The sequence below is a fragment of the Astyanax mexicanus genome, chromosome 19 (genome assembly GCF_023375975.1).
Source record: "Astyanax mexicanus isolate ESR-SI-001 chromosome 19, AstMex3_surface, whole genome shotgun sequence".
In the NCBI taxonomy this organism is placed as follows: Eukaryota; Metazoa; Chordata; class Actinopteri; order Characiformes; family Acestrorhamphidae; genus Astyanax; species Astyanax mexicanus.
Genome location: NC_064426.1, coordinates 25053254 through 25076695, shown reverse-complemented (window position 1 = coordinate 25076695; position 23442 = coordinate 25053254).

Genomic DNA, 23442 nt, shown 5'->3' with positions numbered 1-23442 from the left:
AAGATCAATCATTTTACAGTGTAGAATTTCTATTGGTCCATTCATCAAGACATTTTGACACAGTGTAAAGTGTGACAGTGACAGTTTGTGTGTTCGAATTATGTAATCAAACAAAAACACACCAAAAATGGAGATACTTGCTTTTCATTGGACAGCAACAATAAGCTCTATTACTTTGAAATATGCTTCATAACAATAGTAAGTCAACAGAACCAATGTCTGTCTCTTTAGGGTGCATAACTGTAAATAATATTTCAATACAATGTAATATTATTCATAAAACAAACTTATCATCTTGTGCTGATAAGCATAAGCTGTTCCTATACATTTTAATAACAAATTATTTAAATACATAACTTATTGTACAGTATATGCTTGAATTCTGTCACCCTTCTGTCAGCAAAGAACAGAGCCCTATTTGAGTAATGTTCTACTCAAGTAAGTAAAGAAAAAGTACTTTAAGAAATGAAGGTCAATCAATCAATCAAATGTGAAGAACCTTGAAAATATCCTTAAGTGCAGTCACAAAGCCTATCAAACATGTTATGATGAAACTGGCTCTCATCAGGTCCGCCCCAGGAAAGGAAGACCAAGAGTTACTTCTGTTGCACAGGATACGTTTATCACAGTTACCAGCAGTCACAAGTTATAATCCACAAGTTAATCCACAGCTTAACCCAATATATTTTGCTTTGTTTAACACTTTTAAATTACTACTTGATTCCTTATGTGTTCCTTAATAATTTGACTTTATTTACTATTTATGTACAATGTAGGAAAATAATCCCTGAATGAGAAGATTCATCCAAACTGGTACTGTAAATAAGGGGAACACTGTAACTTTCCACTGCAGAAGATGTTCTTCAGTCCTTCTGATCCTAATAGTTTAGAAGAACTGGAGATACTCAGAATGGGCTCTTACTGCTTATACCTTTCCTTCCATGTTGTGCCTCTCGTTTATTCATTTATTGCTAGGGCTTATTTTATTGTGTGTGTGTGCTTGTGTGTGTGTGTGTGTGTGTGTGGGATGTGTTGCTTTCATCTGTGTGTTCAGGAGGATTCATTACAAAGCCTGAAATGAAAACTAATTAGGTATGAAATTGAAACATACAGCTGATCTCATTGCTCTCTCTCTCCCTCTCTCTCTCTGTCCCTCTCTCTGTATCTTTGCCTCCATCTCTGTATCTGTCTATTTCTCTCTCTCTTTTTTCTGTATCTCTTTCTCTCTCTCCTTTCCCTGTGTATCTCTCTCTCTTTCTGTATATGTCTATATCTCTCTCTCTTACTGTCTCTCTCTCTCTCTCCCTCCCTCCCTCCCTCCCTCCCTCCTTCCCTCCGTCCCTCCTATGTATTTATCTCTCCTCTCTTTCTTTTTTCTGTATCTCTTTCTCTCTCTCCTCTCCATCTGTATCTCTCTCTCTCTGTATTTGTCTATATCTCTCTCATTAACTCTCTCTCTCTTTGTGTCTCTCTCCTCTCTATTTATCTCTCCTCTCTTTTTCTCTTTTTTCTGTATCTCTCTCTCATCTCCATCTGTATCTCTCTGTATTTGTCTATATCTCTCTCTTACTGTCTGTCTGTCTCCCTCTCTCTGTATCTCTCTCCTATCTATTTATCTCTCCTCTCTTTCTTTCTTTTTTCTGTATCTCTTTCTCTCTCTCCTCTCCATCTGTATCTCTCTCTCTCTCTCTCTCTCTCTCTCTCTCTCTCTGTATTTGTATATATCTCTCTCATTAACTCTCTCTTTGTGTCTCTCTCCTCTCTATTTATCTCTCCTCCCTTTCTCTCTTTTTTCTGTATCTCTTTCTCTCTTTCTCCTTTCCATCTGTATCTCTCTGTATTTGTCTATATCTCTCTCTTACTGTCTGTCTGTCTCTCTCTCTTTCTCTGTCTCTCTCCTCTCTATTTATCTCTCCTCTCTTTCTCTGTCCATTTCTCTCTCTCTTCCTTTCTCTGTATCTGTCTATTTCTCTTTCTTTCTTTCTCTCTATCTTCTCTGTATCTCTCTCTCTCTGTATCTCTCTCTCTCTCTCTCTCTCTCTCTCTCTCTCGCTGTATCTCTCTCTCTTCAGTATGTGATGTATGATGAAGCGGTACGCAGGGCTAATGTGTGATTGGTGTGGAGGTAAGCAGATAGCAGATGTCAGCGTCTCTGTTGTTTGAGAGCACTGAGCTTTACAAGGCACAGTCATGCACATAATCATATCAATCCACCTCACTCGGAAAAACACAGGTGTGTGTTGTGTGTGTGTGTGTGTGCGGACAGACAGGCAGACGAAAAGTGTGTGAGCGTCTGTGTTAGCCAGTATTGATTGCACTCATTGTAATCCAAAGCAGACCCTTTCCCTCACCCCTCCAAACAAATCAACAGATAAATATTTATCACCCTGACTCCTTTCTTATGCCGTTTTTCAGAGAGGAGATGAGACAGAATTATTGACATGGCATATTACAGTGTCTGAATATCTGCCAGTGTGTGTATGTGTGTGTGTGTGTGAGGGAGTTTTCATGCCTTTTTAGGCCTTATTTTGTAGAACATCAAAGAGGAACATTCATAATTTCATTATTTAATTCAGATAGATCAGGTCCATTTGGAGAAACAGCCTTTTGGCACAATGCACCAAAACTCTGTAACCAATAAATACTGAGGGCCCTATTTTAGTGACCTATAGTGCATCGGTCAATTGCACATTGCACAGCTGGATTTAGGGCATGTTGGTGTACATGGTTTGGTATTTGGTAATGCTCAAAAGGCTTGTACTAAATCCAGAGGTGGAAAGTAATGAATTACATTTTCTCAAGTTACTGTAATTGAGTAGATTTTAAAATAGGTAATTTTACTTTTACTCAAGTACATTTTGACACAAGTCATTTACTTTGCTACATTGGAAAACTCCCCGTTACTGAGTAAAAAATAAAGTGCTGGGGAAAAAAAAATTGTCTGAAGTAAAAAAAAAATTGGCACGGATGCTTGCGCGTGGAATAACGAGGCAATAACGTCCTCATGCAATACAAAATGTGCCTGCCCTGCCGGACAGAGCTGTCAGCTTTAAAAACTTCCACATCAAACCTGCGAAAGCATATGGTGTAAGTACTTTTATCATTAAACAATCTGATTAAATGTAAAAAAAAAGCAGTTAAAGCAAAGCAATGGCAAGTTAAAAATATTAATGAACTGTAAAACTATAAAATTACAGTTTATAGTCACCTGTATGACCATAACTTTTTAATAGTAAAGAAAAAAAATGGATCATAGAAACCTATACCACTTGTTTTATGGGGTGGTCTGAACAAATACTGCCTGAAAGGTCCAAATTATTATGTGGAATAATAGTTCATTAAAAACAATTTCATTTATGATTTGTTTTTACTTTTTTACATCAAATAAATAAAAGTAACTATGTAACTTGAGTACTTTTTACTTTTACTCGAGCAGATTTATTTTTAGATGGGTACTTTTACTTTTACTTGAGTAGAATTTTGGCAAAGTAAAGGTACTTTTACTTAATTACAATTTTTCTGTACTTTTTCCACCTCTGACTAAATCTCTTAATTAATCATGAGTGTGTTTTGAGCGTAATGAACCAATGAAATAAACCAATCAGTGTGTCACTTGTCATTCCCTTTAAGAGGCATGTGCGCTCTGACTTTGGCACGTTGGGATCTTAACAGCGCTGCATTTTTGCACGTCTCAGCAGAGGAAGCTGACCTGCGCATTCACGCTGTGAAGATACGGCAGTAGCTCACTTAAAGGAACAGCAATGTTATTTTATTTTTTTATTCTTTTTATTGTTGAGGTAAATGTCAAGTTATTACTATTATTATTTTTGTCTTATTTTGTTAGTTACATTTTAATTTGTTCACATACTTTTTTGCAGTACTTATGGTTTTGTTTGTTTTATTACCTTATGCTGTAAAGCATTTTGAGCTATAATTTATTTATGAAAAGTGCTATATATATATATATTTGTAAAGAAAGGTATTATGATTACATTTTTCAAAAAAATATCTTACTTAAAAAAAATCCTGTTATTACACCTAAATATATTAAGTTTTACCTAATATTTATGTATATTTATAATGTAGTATTTATTATTTAGAATCTAAAATAAAATGCTGTATCAACTGTTTATGAAATACATACTTTATTACACAGTTTCTGGATTTACAGTACATTTATTAATGTTTCACTTAATTGTAGACTTAACAGTGTTCCTGACTTGATAAGTAGATGTTGTAAAGGTTTTTTTTTTTTACCAAGAAATAAATTGTGTTTTGATCATCCACTTTAACTGTCTTCAGCCGTCTTCCAGGATAGTCCACATTCTCCACCAATTGGGATGTACCCCTCTGGGCAAATCAGCCTAGTATAAAGAAAACACATTAAAAAATAATGATTAAATGTTTTAATAACAGTCTAAACTCTATTGAGATGATGTAAGGAATAAAAAATCCAAAATGTCCAAATTCTAATGGACTTTGCTGCATGTGTGCGTTCTTTCGGAGTGTGTGAGACAGATAGAAGGCAGAGGCAGAGGTAGAAAATTAGGTAGAAAAGGCATTACGGTCTATAGAGATGCAAAACTGCAGACCCACCTCCATAAGTCTTGGTAGAAAGCAGGAATAGTATTGATGCTGCTCTTTTGTGCATTTTTCCCTGAGGTATCTTTCCTGGCATAATCAGTGAGACTCAGAGAAAATGGAAGACATTTATTCTGTCTTAATCTTTAGGCCTAATTCTCAGTTCTATTCATCTAAAAGGCTAAATAAGTGTAAACAAACAGCTGTCAGTGCATTAATAGCCTCTTTAGCACTTTTTCACACACTGTGTCAGGGTCAGCGAGGCCATTACTGAAGCTAGCAGAGGCTTCACACACAAGCTTGTGAAACCAGCCCTGATCCATAATTCATTGTCGCAAGCCCTGTATTTTATTAAAAAGTGGAATTGCCCTCGATATGAAGCCATTTGCACTCTGTTGGCTGTTGGGCTGCTTGAGTCCGGGACTGACTCAAATTAGGGACCCCCGCTTCATTACGAGGACGGAACCCATTGGGAAAAGTCAAAATCTGTTTGGAATATAAAACTGTGGAAGAACAAAGCCGGCTGAAATTGCTCTTGCTTCTTTCGCTACTTTGCGTCTTTCCTCTGGTCTTTTTAACACCCGTCTCTCAGTGGCATAATGGCTGCCTGTCATTTAAGCTTTCTGTCTCCGGAATGGGACGAGGCCATGGGTCCAGGACGGGTGCAACTTTTCATAATGAAACTCTCTGCAGATTTATTATACAGAAAAGAAAAAGAGAAAGAGAGAGAGAGAAAGAAAAAGAGGAGAAAGAGACACAAAGGCAGACGGTGAAATGAGGCAGGGTGGGTTGAGCGGGTTGCCATGGAATTTTTTGAAGAGGACACTCACAGGCTGTTTTTTTGATGCATTGAAAGGATCCCTGTCACAATGAACAATGGCAAGAAGCGCCTGCCATTCTTTTGACCAGTGAGTGTGTGTGTTCTGTGTGTGTATATGTGTGTGTGAGAAAGAGTGATAATGGACTTTCTGGCTGTAGGCATTTTTTGAGCCAGAGAGCGATACATCTGATTTGCCAAAAAGAAGGTTTACAATGAGGCTACCAGATAAATCACTTTCGCGTTTTCCGTATTGGAAACTGTTAGTAACCATAATAATCACATAAACAGTAAAGTCTAATAAAATCTAGAGTATAAGAAGAACACCTCTGGAATATAATCAAGAGGAAGATGGATAATCACAAGCCATCAAACCAATCTGAACTGCTGACATTTTTATGCAACAGGAGTGGCATAAAGTTATCCAAAAGCAGCGTGTAAGACTGGTGGAGGAGAACATGATGCCAAGATGCATGAAAACTGGGATTAAAAACCAGGGTTATTCCACCAAATATTGATTTCTAAACTCTTAAAACTTTATGAATATGATCTTTTTTGTTATTTCAGCCATTTCTCGTTTAAAGAAAATGCTCTAAATGACAATATTATATTTTTGGGGGAATTTGGGAGAAATGTTGTCCGTAGTTTATAAAATAAAACAGCAATTTTCATTTTACTCAAACATATACCTATAAATATCGTAATCAGAGAAACTGATTCAGAAACTGAAGTGGTCTCTTCATTTTTTTTTCCAGAGCTGTAGAGTCTGTTATGAGTATGTAAACACAGTTAATGCTAATTCTTTAAAGATCTCTTCTGGTAAATGAGATTTGCAAGTGTCAACAGCTCTTAGAGGAGCTTTAAAGCTAAAAGAAAATGTCAAGGTTCTGTCTGAATAAACAATTTTCCTCTTGAAGGGCAGCATTTGTCAGGCTTCCGGACACTTTTGTAAGCCTTTCACTACAACAGAAATAAACCTGCATAAATATTTACAAAGGCACATTTTTTTGAAGTTCATTTTCCATAAACTGAGCTCTTGTCAATGTTTGTGTCATTTTACCTCGGGAAGAGTTTGGCAGTGATACTTGTTACAGTAAGCCTATATGTAGGTTTAGATGAAACCCCAGTTGTTTTGTTTAGTTTTTAGTAGTGAAGGTTTTCTTTAGAAAAAATCTGCAGATCCAGGGGTTCATCAACATACTGCAGGAAGTAGAACATTGTTATAAACTGAATTGCTGGTTTTGTCATCCTACCACATATGCTTAATGATTTAGATTTGTGGACACTATTAAATGGATGTCTTTGTATCTATGTTACCTTCTGACTCTTTTCTATTTACTAGCCACAGTTTACATTCTCAGTTTTCTACTCCATAAATTCAATCAGAACTAATACTTTAATCTCTTTACTTTTTATATCTGGCCTTTTACATCTGACCATCGGTGTCTCCTGCTTCATGTTTCAGAGCAGCTGCCCATCGTGCAGCTACTGCTACATGATTCAGATGACCTATCCACCCTCCATTACAGACTACATTTACATTAGTTACATTTACATTTAACTAAATTTCATTTATATCATTTATACTTTTACTATTTGTAGCATCACTATGATGATTATATCAGTACACCTGAACAAAACAACAGACAATCAGCAATAATCGGTTAGTTTTCATACCTCCTTAATAAATGCATGGTTCATCAAAACTATCAGCAACAATCAGCGAGTAATTCAGCTCAGAGAAACAGTAAGAATTGCAGATATCATGCTCTAAGCCTGCCGATGTTGGCTGTTGTGACAAACCTGCTTTAAGCTGACTGTTCGCATCATGAAAATGTAAGGCAGGGATACAATGCTTAGCAGACCAATCGCAGTATTGCACAAAGCAATGCTACATTTTTGGGGAAGTATGCATTGGACTGTGCATGTGTCGGATTTGTGGCCGACCTCTGCACTAAAGGTACAGGCTGCTGAAAACTGGAGGAGGTAACGTCAGCCCCATTGCCATTGCACAATGTCCAGCTTTTCCTAAAACTTTGCTGTTGAGCACCACTCAAATACATATCTTTCACTGTTTACTGTAGACCTCCAACAATGAAAGCAATAACTTTTGAGGACGCACCATATAGAAACCTTTATGTTTATATTATGAGTGTATTGGTGTGTTTGTGAGAGCACTCACAGAACATTTCTGAGTGTCTCTCAGTTTCTTCGTGACAACTTTTCCCCAATCCATAGTCTTCCTGTGATGGAGCTTGATAAGCATATCTGCAAAGCCAACACGTTTCCAGATTTCCTGAGCAAATTGCAATCCCTATACCCACTCACCCCAACGTTATTTACACCTGCTGCCACCTGCATTACTTCAGAAAGTGTTCTGTTTGGATATATATATATTCCTCTGTTGGAAACTCCGCCGGTGCAGAGCACACGGTAGTGCAGTCTAGCCTGTTATTTATGGCACCTCTTTCCCTCACTGGTTCCCTAGATAAAAGCCCATCGTCCTTTTCCATTGAGTTCGGCTTGATGGTGGTTTAGTCTTTTCATGCCTGTTCCATCCTGTCATTTTCAGTCTGATATGGGAACTCATGGTGCCGGCTGATTATTGGTTCAGTGAGCTGTGATGGCAGCTTTGCACATCTTGGCTGTATTTTCTCAGTCAGCTTTATGAAGTAGAGTAACCTGGAATGACTTTCAGTTAACAGCTGTGCTGAACTTGTCAAGAGTTAATTACTTGGATTTCTTGTCTTTTAATGAGAATAAGAGCATTAGTTTTAAAGAGGTAGAGTTGGTAAACAGTAAATAGCCCTATTTGAGTAATGTTCTAATCCATAATATGGCAAGAAATACTCAACACAGTTAAGAAACGAAGGTCAGTCAATTTAGAAAAATTTTCAAAAACTTTCCAAATATCCTTAAGTACAGTCGCAAAGACCATCTAAGACCCTACGATAAAACTGGCTCTCATCAGGAACGCCCCAGGAAAGAAAAACCAAGAGTTACCTCTGTTGCACAGGATAAGTTAATCAGAGTTACCAGCCTCAGAAATCAGAAGTTAACAGCACCCCAGATAACAACCACCTAAATGCTTTACAGAGTATTATGGTTCACTACATGATTCCTCATGTGTTCCTTCAAAGTCTGCATGATTTCAGTGTTAATTTATGCAAAGAAACAGGAAAAACAATTAAAAACATTGAATGAGATGGTGTGTCCATACTTTTGACTGGTACTGAACACACATGTACTCAAACCACACTGATCTTAAATTCAGGTCAGAGTCTAGATAAACACAATTAGTGACACTCTGTTAAACAAAGAGAGTGACGCAGTCTTTCTCCCTCCCCTGCTGCTTGTGCCAGGCCTGACTGTGGGGTTTCTGATGGGTTGCTGAGAAGAGTTGGACAGGCAGAGTTGTCATCTGCAGACGCTCTGATCATTGGTGGTGATCCTGCTGCTTAAAAAGATACAACTTTTCTGTCGTTTTCAAGGAAACTTTTGCTAGTTCCTCTAATACTTTCTCTGAAGTAAAAGGAAGTGATGTGCATCGTTTATACATAAATACAATACATTAACATAGCCAAGCCAATGCACTACCATAGACAATTACCATAACCACCTGAAATACGTGCTCTTATGAGAAGGGTATAGCTGCAGCCTGGAGCACCTCCAAAGGGGAGGAACATTCCCTTCAAACAGGCGGAGCCTACCTCCAAGTAGGATGGTGCTTGATGTTACACAGTATGGTGTTTTTTACGTTTTGTGCTTGTAAATAACCCCAAAGGTTAATTAATTAATCTATTTCGTTTATTAAATGTTTGTTTATATTAAAATGCATTTTCTAAGAGTCTAAAAGCATGTTGTGCACATTGCAACTACATTTTATTTATTTAAAACCTTTAAACATTTGCCATGCTGTGAATTTTTCAAATTATAAAATAGTAAAGATCTAAATAATAAATGCAGTTGTTTATTCATAGCCAATAATATTATAAATACATACACACTACACGTATTTTATTATATTGACATTTAAGAAATATAAATAATCATTAATTGTTGACTAATATATTTTTTGACATCCATGAGCTTTTTAATCACGGAGGACTTTTTTTGTGGCATTCGGCAGAGAAATGGAGCTGTGTTGAGTGATATCTCCCTGCCTTACGATGTAGACTTTTATATAATATAATATAATATGATGTGATAGTACATTCTATATAACATTAAATTTGATGTAATAGAATAATAGTAATAATAATAATCACGTAAGACTTTTATTATGACATTCGCCGGAGCCGTGGTGAGAGAGGTCTCCGCACAAACGCGCTCCCAGTCGAGCTGTATACTGTTGATGGACTTCCCACTTGGAGCTAAGCCCCTCCCCTTTGGAGGTGCTCCAGTCTGCAGCAATACATACTTGGCTCTTATGGCCTACAAGTAGTACTACTGTAGTCATGCAGTTAGAGGTCTGTATACGTGCGGGACTCGCAGGACCTATTAGAATATCTTGCGGTGTGGGACAGAATTTAATTATTTATTGGCAGGAGCGTGAGTTTAATTCATTCAGGCAATGCGGGACCTGGACCACATGTTGAAAAATCCTACAAATTAATAAACAGTCCAGAAAATTATAATAATCAAGCAATGATTTCCATGCCTAACGAACATAAGTAATAATAATAATAATAATGTATATATTCATTCATTTAATTTATTTAAATTTCGTTCATTTTTTTATTCCTGAATCAATCCCTTCATCCTTTTTACAGGCCTTAATCCATCTCTACTACAAAATTCTTCATATGGCTGCAATCAATACTTAAATCTTGATCAGTATATTTTAGCCCTGAGAATAACTCAAAGAAATGTAATTTTAAAATTAACTTCATGAGTATAACAGACGCACAACTGGCACTCAAGGAAAGCTGCAAAGAACAGCCAATGCAAGCAGCTAAAAAAACCCTTAAAATATTGATGATAAATATAAAAGCAGATGATGAACTGACACACACACACACACACACACACACACACACACACACACACACCAATGGGACAATTTAAGTATCTCTAATTCACCTAACGGCGTTTGGACTGTGATAATAAATGGGACAGTGCTATCCAGCACTATATTGATGTTTGATAAATACAATGAATACATAAGTACATTTCAAGCTCTACATTTAATGAATTCAGTTCACATTCAAAAAGCATTCCAGTGTAAACCTCTACATGCAATCCATCAGGAGGTGAGAAAAGAAAGGAGAGAAAGGAAGAAGAAGTAAGTAAGGAAGCATTAAGTGATCATTTACACTGAATAAATTTGACCTGCATGTACAAATGGTGTAATTTAGCAGTAGGAAGTCTAGCAATACAATATATGGGTAATCTTTATGTTAGCTAATAGTTACCTGCCTGGCATTTAATGCTAGTAATGAAGTAGAACAGATAGTACAACATGTTAATTGATTGATAATATGGCTCCACACTGTAGATAGATAGATAGATAGATAGATAGATAGATAGATAGATAGATAGATAGATAGATAGATAGATAGATAGATAGATAGATAGATGTTTACATACTGGATAAAGATTTAATTGAACCAGTAACACACAGCTTTTAGTACTAAACTCAAAAATGATCAAAAGTGGGTCAGTACACCCTCATTATGTGCTGCTACGGTATATATGGATATGTGCTGGGTGTATCTTTCAACACTTGTCAGAACAGTGTAAAGCGATAACCCAGCAACCTCTGTTTCTACAACCCCCCTCCACTGTACATCACTTTGTAATTGTCCTCCCCTTGCCTTGCCTTGGATCTCGCATTTACCCCACGGTACCCGAGCCAAAGATGCCCTCTCAAAAATGAACAAAAGCACTTGAAAATTGTCTGAGGCCCCTCTCAGGAATATTGTCACATCATTAGCGTTAGCGGAAAATAGAGGATTGTTTTGTTGCTAGGCCTTTGCACTGATAGCCCCTGTAGCTCAATACTCCATCTACACAACAAAGGAATTATTGCTAAGAAGCAGATAGTGGTGGTGGACCCCGTACGAATTCTAATTCACAGCGGGGTGAGGGGGTAGGGGTGTAAAAAAGGAATAGAAAAGGAAAACAAAGATGAAATATGGTGAAATATACTAGGGAGTATTGCACAGCTACAAAAACAGAGACTACAATAATACATACATAGCACAAGGAATATATGTTATTCATTCATTTTGATGCGTGGACGTTGTAGCTAGGGTATCTGAGACTATTGAGAAACAATATATTACTGGTTTTACTATTTATATGTATATGTTTGAATGAAATGAAGAGTGTTGTTTTGCTCTATAAACTATGGAAAATATTCCTACCAAATTTCTAATACAAATATTGTCATTTAGAGCATTTATTTGCAGAAAATGAGATAAAGGCAAAATAACAAAAAATATTGTTACAATTCTCCACAAAAACTATGGAGAACATAACACATGGCTATCCTAAGTCAATGAGCCAGCAGAGTATGACTAAGAAAGAGGAGAACAGGCAGTAAATAGCGGTACAGAAATATGATTTAATTTTAGCTTCACACCACTCAACACATACAACAAACCACGGCAGTATTTACATTATTTACATATGCTGTATAAAACAACAAAGAAAGTACCACTCTGGGAAATGCAAACTATGGACGGTGCTAAAGAAAAGAACACAACAAAACATAACCATATTAAACTACCTAAAGCCAAATTAAGTACAAAAGAATATAAAGAAAAGATACTCCCTAACTAATAACCTAAATACAAGGGATAGCACCCGCCCTCTTACCTAGGGACCTATACAAACAATTCCTACGTGATGTAAAAATGTACAGGTGCACCTATCTTACCTGTTTGCATACCCAAGTGGTACAGCCAAGACAGTGAGTTGTCTTTTAACCAAGAAGAGGGGTTAAACTGACCACATCAGAGAAGTAATACAATAAAATAAGCTACAAGAGCGCGTTGGCCTATAAGCATGCCGCATGGTCTGTCTCTGTCTCTGTCTCTCTCTGTCTCTCTCTGTCTCTCTCTGTCTCTCTCTGTCTCTCTAGTCTCCACCCACAATTCTCTCCCATGACACCTGGGAGGGAGGGAGGGGGAGGGAGAGGGAGAGGGAGAGAGAGAGAGAGAGAAAGAAAGAGACAGAAAGTGCCTGCACTTAAATATGTTGTGCTTTCAGACCTCAAATAATACAAAGAAAAATTAATATTAATATTAAAGTTTTACAACAGAACAAGTACAGAAATCACTATTTGGTGTAATAACTTAACTATTATGTGTTTTGGTATTCCCTCCGCAAGTCTTTCACACTGCTTTCGGTGACCTTGTGCCACTCCTTGTGCAAACATTTAAGCAGTTCAGCTTTATTTGATGACCTGTAATCATCCATCTTCCTCTTGAGTAAATCCTTCATAAGGATTTCAATAAGGATTCAGGTCTGGAGATTGGGCTGGCTATGAAGGTGGTCCTGATTTGGAGGTCCTTTATTGTATTATGGGCCGAGTGGCAAGAGGGCACCCAAAAGATATATTGTTGTTGTTTCTAAATTAATATGAACTTGTTTTCCTTGCATTAATTAAGGTCTGAAAGAACTGAATGTTTTGACAATTTTGACCCTTTCTCATTTTCTGCAAATAAATGCTCTAAATGACAATATTTGTATTTGAAAAAAAAAAAAAAATCTGTCGTTTTTTTTGTTAATTTTACTCAAACATATACCTTTAAATACTGTATTTTTCTGACTTAAAATCCTTAAATTTTCGAAAAAAAATCGACAGTGCGCCTTATAATCCAGTGCCCCTTATGAAAGAATCAGGTTGTAAGGAGCATTACAAGCCAGTTTCTCCAGCACCGAGGCAGGAGCAGCATTAGCATTAGCTGCTAACGGCAGTGCTAGCTCTTTCACCAATCAAAGGTGAGTATACTGGATTGTATTCTGCATGTTTACTGTGTTAAAACAAGCTACGCGGAACGAAACGCTAGCTGATAGTGCCCTGGGTTACTGAAACATTCAGGGTTCCTCAGTCTACTGCTATTGATGGCATTTACTAGTGCTTAATCATAGCTGGCTAGCGCTGCTAACCGGGTCAAAACACTGGAATTCTAAGCTTACTGTAAATAAACAGAATCACTTTACTCACCCAAATAAACAGGTTTTGGGAGAGAAATCTGTGTAGATTAAGATGCAGCACTCGTTTGACTTTGAAAGAAAAGAGTTATGTTAAGAATTACAGTTTTGTTTACATGGGCGCCCCCCAGCGGGCAGACCTGTTGTTCACTTCGACTTTATAATCCAGTGCGCCTTATGTATGAAATACACTAGAAAATAGACATTTGTTAATAGTGCACCTTAAAAAGCAGTGCTCCTTAAAGTCTGAAAAACACGGTAGTAAAATTGGAGAAACTGATCATTTAGAAGTAATATTAATTTTTGTCTGGAGCTGTATATGTTTGTTAAACCCAGACGAAAATGTCTGTAATGCTATTCAGAAAGAAGACGAAAGTGTCAGGTAGACCAAGTAGGAAGACGAGGAGGCGGATGTAAACGCAGGTAATGAAAAAGGGCTATGGAAAAACAACAAAGCGCTGAGAGACAAAACAACAGGAGAAGGTGCAAAGACCGACACAGGAGGACTATTTAACACACACAGGAAGTTTAAACACCTGGGACTAGGGGGCGGGGCTACAAATTAACACAGGTGGAAAACTACTGACACAGATCACATGGGGCAAACACAGGCACGAGAACAGACAGAAAACGGACGTGACAGAAAGTTACCAGGTGCAATAAATGATACAAAATATAGATTCAAGGCAAGTTATAGCATTTGGCAGACAAAAAAAAACTTCCAGTACAACTAAAACACCAGTTGCTGCCATGCAACAAATTAATTTTGAATATTCCATACAACTTCTTTTTTGTCTACTGTAACAAACTGGAGTACATTTTTTGACGACCAAGTGTGAATGCATGTGATTAAAGCCCTATCAGGATACAATCCAGATACTAGTAACATGATGTTACCAGGTGTAAACAGGATCTAAAGAGTAAAAAAAACAGTATAAAGTGATTCAGAGAAAGGCAGAACATGATGCAGGGTTGCAGATAACATAAAGACATAAAAAAGAGCTACTACAGTATATAGAGATGACCACTGTCCTTTGGCACAATGAGACAGCCAACAGATGTCCAAACAGAGCCCTCTGGCCTGTGTGTGAGAGCGTGTGTGTGTGTGTTTGTGAGTGAACTGGAGTGTTTGCTCATTTTTAAAGCAAACCCAGCGTGTCTTCTAATTACAGCGACACTGAGGACAGGGCTCTGCAATGTGATGAAAGACTGCACTGTACAGAACATCAAGCATTAAACCTGATAATGAGTGTATTGCGATGACTAGCATTCTAGCTTTCATATATTTAAACATATCTTTTTACATATCAGCATTTCCACTACCAGTGAGCATGCATTCTCAGCCAGCCCAAGTGGTCAAATGTTATATCTCATTGTTGGCCCTCAAATTAACAGGCGTTTTGATCTACACTTGTTTATTTTTGGTTTGATATGCATCCATTGTTCCCATCATTTAATAATTCCCATGCATTTGTACCACAATAATACTGACCCACACTTATCCATTACATTTTTTTTCATCCTTTTTTCACACATGCCCGAGCCATCATCAACATGCCCGAGTTTCAATGTCTTCACAGCCTATTTAAACGATTCAGATGCAAGGCGTGAAAATAGACTATTGACGGGGTGTAAGATAGCAAAGAGCATTGCAGTGATTTTAGTAACGTGTTACTAGTATTACTATTTCCAATCCAGGAATCATATTACTTATCCAAGTCACTTTTTGTAATTTTTTTAAATAAAACATATCATAGCATCCGGCTGGGCACATTGAAAGCATGGACGGAAAAATACGTTTAAAGTTTATTACTCTCGGCCGCAACCATGCCAAAATAACAACAGGCTCCCGAACTAGCAAGCTAACAAGCGAAATCCTATGCTTTCCTCCAAACACATGCTTGTCTTATACCACAACAGTGCCACTGTTCTGAGTTTGTATCAGCTAAAGATGATGATATCAAGGTTGGTTGTTCACTCTGTGCTGCGACAAGTGCTACCTAGCTTCAAAAACACAACAACAAATTTTAAGATACGTTTGGAGTCACAGCAGCACACTTACAGAACAATCCTACTGCTGTTGAGGCAGCAGTAAGTTACAAGTAACAAGTGGTCCAGCGGTCTAAAGCACTGCGACTATGAGGTCGCAGGTTCGAACCCCCGCTCATGCAGCTTTACCATCAAGCTGCCGGCGCTCAGAAGGAGCACAATTGGCCCTGCTCTCTCCGGGTGGGTAGATGGCGCTTTTCCCCACATCACTCCTAGAGTGATGTCCACAGCACAGAGCGTCTGTGAGCTGATGTACCGGAGCTGAGCCACTGCGCTGTTCTCCGAGCGCGCTGTGATTCTGCTCAGCAATGCTGCATCAGCAGCAGCTCGAAAAAAGCGGTGGCTGACTTCACATGTATCGGAGGAAGCATGTGTTAGTCTTCACCCTCCTGGTGTGTTGGGGCATTACTAGTGATAGGGGGAGTCTTAGTGAGTGGGTAGGGTAATTGGCCGTGTAAATTGGGGAGAAAATTAGAAATAAAATTATATAAAAAGAGTTACTTTTAAAATCAAGCAATCCAAGTAACTTAATCAGTTAGGGTAATCAGTTATCAGATTACTTTTTCACAGTAACTATGCCATCACTGAGGACATGAAGGCCCAGTAAGTGTAAACGTCCAAGATAATGTAAATGTAGATTAATAAAATAAGAATAAATTAAGCCCAAAAGGAAGAGGGACAGAGAATTCACACAGCTATCAGCATACATCCCACTTGAGCACAAAATTAACCGATAAAGGAAGTTCTTTCTTGCGTTTATAGTCATGTCTGAGTTATGATGTTATTAAACGCTCATTTTAGAGAATGCTCATGGTGAAACAATTCAGCATGATAAGCAGTCTGCATCAAACTAATGTGTTTATATCTGTCAGGACAGATTTGAGAGTGGGTGTGTGGTGAAACTGGTTACAGATTTAGAAAAGTGGCTTCATTTATCCACTTACTGTTGACCTTCAAACACTAATCAAGTAGGTACTTGTTTATATAATAATCCATTAATTCAGGACGGAATTGTTTTGCAATCTAACATTTTCTGTGAACTGTATGTTGACCCGAGTTTGCATGAATGTGATAATTTACCTCAGAAAAAAGCTCTATGCATCAGCATAATGATGATAATGCACCCACTTCCACTTTCACATTGATCAATTTAATTCATTGTGATTGCAAGCTACAGCTTCAGAAAAATTAAGAGATCACTGAAAAAGTATTAGATTCTCTAATTGTACTATGAATAGGTATGTGTTTGAATAAAATGAATACTGTTATTTTATTCTATACACTACTGACAACATTTCTTCCAAATTCCAAATATAAATATTGTGATTTACAGAATTTATATGCAGAAAATGAGAAATGCTATCAGACCTCAAATGATGCAAAGAAAACAAGTTAATAATTATTTACAAACAAAAATACTAATGTTTTAAGATTTCCAAAATCAATATTTTGTGGAATAACCCAAATTTGTAATCATAGTTTTCATGTGTCTTGGCATGCCCTCCACCAGTCTTTCACACTGCTTTTTGGATGATACATCAAACTATTCCTGCAAAGCTAAAGCTTTAAATGTTCCTTTCACTGAAACTAAGGGTTCAAGCCCTTAGAACTCCTGAAAACCGACCCCTCCACCAAACTTTATACTTGTTATAATAGAGACAGACAAGCACCGTCCTGCTGGCAACTGCCGAACCGTGATTTGACAATCAGATTGCAAGACTGAGAAATGTGATTCATCACTGAAGAACACGTCTCCACTGCTCTAGAGTCCAGTGGTGGTGTGTTTTACACCACTGCATCTGGTTCTTTGCATTGTGCTCTGTGATGTAAGTCTTGGATGCTCTTGGTTTTATACACCTGTGGCCATAGAAGTAATTGCAACACATAAATTCCTGATTTGGATGGAAGAGTGAACACTTTCAGTATTATAAGGAAGTTTATATCATATGTAGAACAGAAAAAAAACGTTTACAACTCAGATACATTTGTATGAGATCTGATTCATACACATCTGTTGTGCAAACTCTAAAATCCAGTTTTTAAACTGATATGTATGAATTTCAGTCATATCATCACTCAAAATTAAAATACAGACACATTATAAATGTAGAAAAGTACCCAGTGATGTACCGGCTCTGTTGATTAGGCCTCAGTTTTGTCATAACTGCTGTGCTGTAGTTACAACAGACCTCAAAACTCCTCAGACTTTCTGATTGGCCTCCTACTGCTGGGAATCAGGACCGGTTTCCTCAGGCTGAGAAGCTTACAAGACGTAAGCTACTCAATACAAGCAGCCTGTGAAATATCCAGTGCAGTGTGCGGAGTGTGATGTTGAGTGGTGAAAACAAGGCCTATCACGCATATTTCATCATCATAAGAGCACAATTATTTTAGGTGATTTCAGTATTTCAGTTTGTTTATTGGAGGTGGATCTGTGCCTGCGTTTGGATCAACAGTTATCAACAGTTAGGAAGTGATGGTAGTATGAAACGTAGGCCTAAACACTCTTTTTTTTAGGCCTCATCAAACTGACTATTCAAGTTTACTTTCTTTTACTTTACTTTTAACATTTTATTGTAGCTCTTATGTAGTGCAATTTGCATTTGAGTAATGTTATATACACAAGTATCATAAAAAAATATTTGCCTAGAAGGAAGTGTTTAATTGAAGTGCTATTTGGAAGGGAGGCAAAGATCACAAGGAACAATAAATAATGAATAATTTGATAGGATTTTTTAATAGAATGTTTTATTAATTGAGCTGAAAAACTGAAAAAGTCAGTGCAGTGTTTTCCTGAAAAATCTTACAGCACCTCATGCTTCTCTCTGCTGACTTAACTTTTAAGGAGATGCAGATTTCATTTTCCAGCAGGACTTGGCACACTGCCCGCACTGGTAAAAGTACCAATTGGTATTTATATATCAGTGGTGTGTAGTGAGGCCCATCTAACCCTTCAGAGAAGGGGTGACAATAAGAGCATGTAAATTATGACATCATTTTCAATCAGGAAATATATATTATAGTTATTATAAGTGTATGGAATTATTTTATAAATTAACTCAAATAAAAAACAGCAATTCAAAAGCATTAGTCTGTGTTTTTCAGTTGCTACAAAACTCTTATCTGACTGACAACAGTACTGACCAATCAAAGCTTTTCAAAATGGCTTCTGCCCCCTTGTGTCTGCTCGTGGACCCTTCTCCTGATTTTGAGAACGGTGTAGTAATGAGTCTGTTTGCAAAGTCGTAGGACAATCTAACCAATGAGATTCATGATTTTCACTCCGGGGGAGGGGCCATGGCTGTCTAACCCCTTCTGAGTGCTGTGCTGAAGGGTTGGTTAGAGTAAAACAGCGCGCATGCTGGATTATTTCAGTAGTTAGCTAACTATCACAGAATTGTGACTGTAAATAAGACAGATATTGTGTCACATCATATTAAAAATCCTTTTTAAAGGCTGTTCTTCAATGTGAAACTAATTCACAATAATAGGCTGTCTGACTGGTGAGTTTTTGTGTGTAATTAATGGCTTGCAGGAGGGGTACCCACTATATTCACTGCACACCACTGTTATATATATATATATATTCAAATTTTCTGAGGTACTGACTTTTGGGTTTCCATTGGCCGTAAGCCATAATCATCATCAACAATAAGATAAAAAATATCTCATACATCTATATAATATAAATGTTTCACATTTTGAACTGAATTACTGAAATAAAGTAACTTTTCAAAGATAATTGCTCATTTTTTTAAGATGCACTAGTACATCTGGAATTCATGCCGCTGTGACAAAGCTTTGGATAATGCATTATTTATATCCTGTTATTTTTATCCATTGTGTTATTAGTGTACAACCAAAACAGTCTACATTAGTCCTGGCAGAACAAAGCAGTCTGTCCTTTTCAACGTCTTATTTTGGATGTATAATTCAATTACTGTCTTATTCGTCCGTGCTAAAATAAAATCCACTGAAATAAGCTTCTTATTGTTGTTCTCTGAGGTTGAGAACAAGAGGTAAACATTAGGAGTTCACCGAAGCGGCAAAAATGCAGCTTAATCTCAGACGCAGAGAAATTTGTATTTCATGCTTCGGTGGAAGGGTTTAGACCCGGTCCGAGCTGATGCTTGTAAATTTCATGGGTCCTTTCAGATGAGTGGTGTGTGGATAGCTCTTAGTGGCACATCAGCAGCGTTCGGGGTCACTGAGTGCTGCCTCGGCTCTCTGTGATCTTCATGTAATCTAGCAGTGTGCACTCAGAGGGAACCCCAGCTTTAATGTACCTCTCTTTCAAGATATACTAGAACAGCAGGGGTAGGCAGCGTGCTGGTGAGCCTCACTGCTTTTCTTAATGGACTCATAATCAGAGGGTAATTGGTTCAAATCCCAGCGGGCTTGTACTGCTGCTGCAGGAGCCTTTAGGGAGGAACCTCGCTTGAAGGAGTTCACCGGAAGTGTGACGTCAAGTGAAACATCAAGCGAATGTACCAGAACTGTCTGGAACTGATTTTTTAAAAGAGTGTGTGTCTTTATTAAATACTTAGACACCACTTCTAAAAAGTGACCACCAATTGGTCCTGTTGAATTTAAGTAAATCATTTGAAGAAATCTGTTACCCCTAAAGGGCCGTTAAGGATAATATTTCCTGTAAACATACTGAGTTTAAGAACTGCCAGCAGATCTTTAGTCAGTATTTTCTTATTTGAACAGTGCAGTATGTGTATCTGTATGTGTTGTAGACTTCAAGTGTCCTGCAGCCATGAATATATAGGTGATCTGGCTATTTGTCTGCTGAACAGGTAACTACTGAGCTTCAGTAAGGTTGCTAACCCTTTTAATTTTTTGGAAATTGAAATATGTGTATTCACTGATCAACTACAAAGTAAAACTCGTCGTTGTTTGCCACTGTGTGTCAATCTGGCAACCCACGTGAGCTTCGAGTCTGGAGAGGAGTGGGTGGGACATAAAACTCTATCCAGACTGTGGTTCGTTTGCATCATTGGTTTAGCTTTAGCACTGTGAGAAGCGGATTAAAACAACTGTACCAAGACCTGCCAGAGAAGGTGGTCTCGGTCTGGTCTCAAACCAACTGTATTTGAGCTAAACTGCTGTTCAGGTGCAGTTTAACCTGATTTATTACTCAGATAATTACCACAGCTATGAACAAACACTGTATCTGCTGCAGCTCCATGCTAAACATGCTCCATGTTTTCAAGCTGGACACCGCAACTTCTGCACAACTTCACTTACTGTCGCAACTGCATGGATGCTGTGCTACCCATTGATAACCCTGTGTTTGAAAATAAAGCTACAAATTTTCTGCATTCTGTGTTAAAGCAGCTTCACACTGTACAACTATACATGCTGGTCTGGAACACAGACCCTTCTAGCTGTATTTACTTTCTTGTTCACAGAGAAGCCAGAAAGCTCTGGTCAATCAGATAAGACATTTTGCTCGCATGGTTTGTTGAGGTACATCTTGGCACGTTTAGGTTTTTGCCAGTGTGAAAACAAACCAAACCAAGAGGAAAACGCTCCAAGGAAACAAACTTATCAACTGATTCGGATCAGAGAAACAAACTACAGTACAGGTGTAAAGACGCCCTTAGAAAAGTGTAGAGTGGCCACTTTCATAACCCTATGTTATGCTAACATTATCTACATCATGTTAATGTTTATCTAAACATTCAGTGACCCCCCTGCCCGGTAGGGAATTTTCCAGAAAGGGAAATGCTTACCAAGTTGGAAATGTTGGAAAAGTATCTATTTTTTCTAATTTTATAACATTTTCTCCACAGTTTGGAAGGCTTATTACTTAAGCTCCATTCATATAATCTTCCCCTATCTCTAATAATGCTCCCTACACCAGAAGGATGAGGATGGTTTCTGCATTTGACCATCTTTTTCCCAGTAATAAGTGTGTTATGTAATAGTAATAATGTGCGCTCTAAGAAACCTTGAAGCCTGTGTTGTTTCTGGAAGTTTGTCCTTGGCTGAGCTCCAAACAGGACCTTCATAGCTATGGGTGGAATGATGCACCGAGATGAGCAACTAATGACTGTCCCAATCTGTGCTGAGGCTAAAACTCACCTACACTTGCTCATACATAAAAACACTCACATGCTTACTCATATTTTCTGACAGGCCGACTTTCACGCATGACAGAGTTCTTTGTGTGTGAGGATTCTTTGGAGCAATGCCAAATAAATGCAAATTTTGGTTCCCTAAAACAGGGTTCTCATCCTGTCATGCAATGTGACAAAAAAAAACTACAGACTCTACAGATGTTCGTCTTAGAAAAAATTTGGTAAAATTTCCCTCTCTAAAACAATTTGTGACCCGAAAAATCCTTGTCTAAGAAAATGTTGGCACCAGAAAAAACTTTGTCGCCCAAAAAATTTGGGACCTGAAAAAACTTTGTCCCAAAAAATGTTGGTACCCGAAAAAACTTTGTTACCAAAAACACCAAAAACTTTTTTTGTTTTAAAAAATTTGGCATTCGAAAAAACTTTGTCTAAAAAAATTTTGGGACAAGAAAAAACGTTGTCTAAAAAAATTTTGGTATCTGAAAAATGTTCGTCTCCGAAAAATTTTGGTACCCGAAAAAACTTTGTCACCTAAAAAATGTGTGACCTGAAAAAACTTTGTCTCAAAAAAATTTGGGATCCGATAAAACTTTGTCTAAAAAAATGTTGGTACCCGAAAAATGGTCGCCTCTGAAAAATTTTGGGACCCGAAAAAACTTTGTCTCAAAAAAGTTTGATACCCGAAAAGTTTGATTCCCTTGTCTAAGAAAATTTAGGGACCCGAAAAAACTTTGTCACCAAAAAAAATTGGCATCCAAAAAATATTTGGCACAAAACATTTTGTGACCCGAAAAAACTTTGTCTCAAAAAAAAATTGGTACTCGAAAAAGGTTCGTCTCTGAAAAATTTTGGGACCAGAAAAAACTTTGTCACCAAAACAAATTGGCATCCGAAAAAGCTTCGTCTCAAAAAGTTTTGGTATCCGAAAAATGTTTGTCTCCAAAAAATTTTGGGACCCGAGAAAACTTTGTCTAAAAAAATTTTGGTACTCGATAAATGTTCGTCTCAAAAAGTTTGATACCTGAAAATGTTTTCCTCTCCAAAAAATGTTGGACCCGAAAAAACTTTGTCTCAAAAACTTTTTGGACCGGAAAAATGTTCGTCTCTGAAAAATGTTGGTACCCGAAAAAACTTTGTCACCAAAAACATTTGTGACCTGAAAAAACTTTGTTTTAAAAAATTTTGGGACCCGACAAAACTTTGTCTAAAAAAATTTTGGTACCTGAAAAATGTTCGTCTCCGAAAGATTTTGGGACCCGAAAAACTTTGTCTCAAAAAAAGTTTGATACCCGAAAATTTTTCCTCTCTAAAAAATATTGGTACCCGAAAAAACTTTGTCATAAAAAAAAAATTGGGACCCTAGAAAACTTTGTCTCAAAAATGTTTGGACCCTAAAAAACTTTGTCACCAAAAAAATTTGTGACCTGAAAAATATTCGTCTCCGAAAAATTTTGGGACCAGAAAAAACTTTGTCACCAAAACAAATTGGCATCCGAAAAAGCTTTCGGAAGTCTGCTGGCTAATTCTACCAGGAAATGTTGATCTTTTGTCAGCTTACAGCAAAAATAAAGAGTCTGGGCTTCACTCACAACACAGTTTTAATCCGAACATACAAATTAAATTTAAGTTTAATAAAATAAAAGCAAAGATTGGGGTTATGATTTGCTGTTTTTTTCATGCACTCAAGCAGTTACAATTTTTACGACTTCCACTCACAAACACAGTACAGTATCACTATCGTGA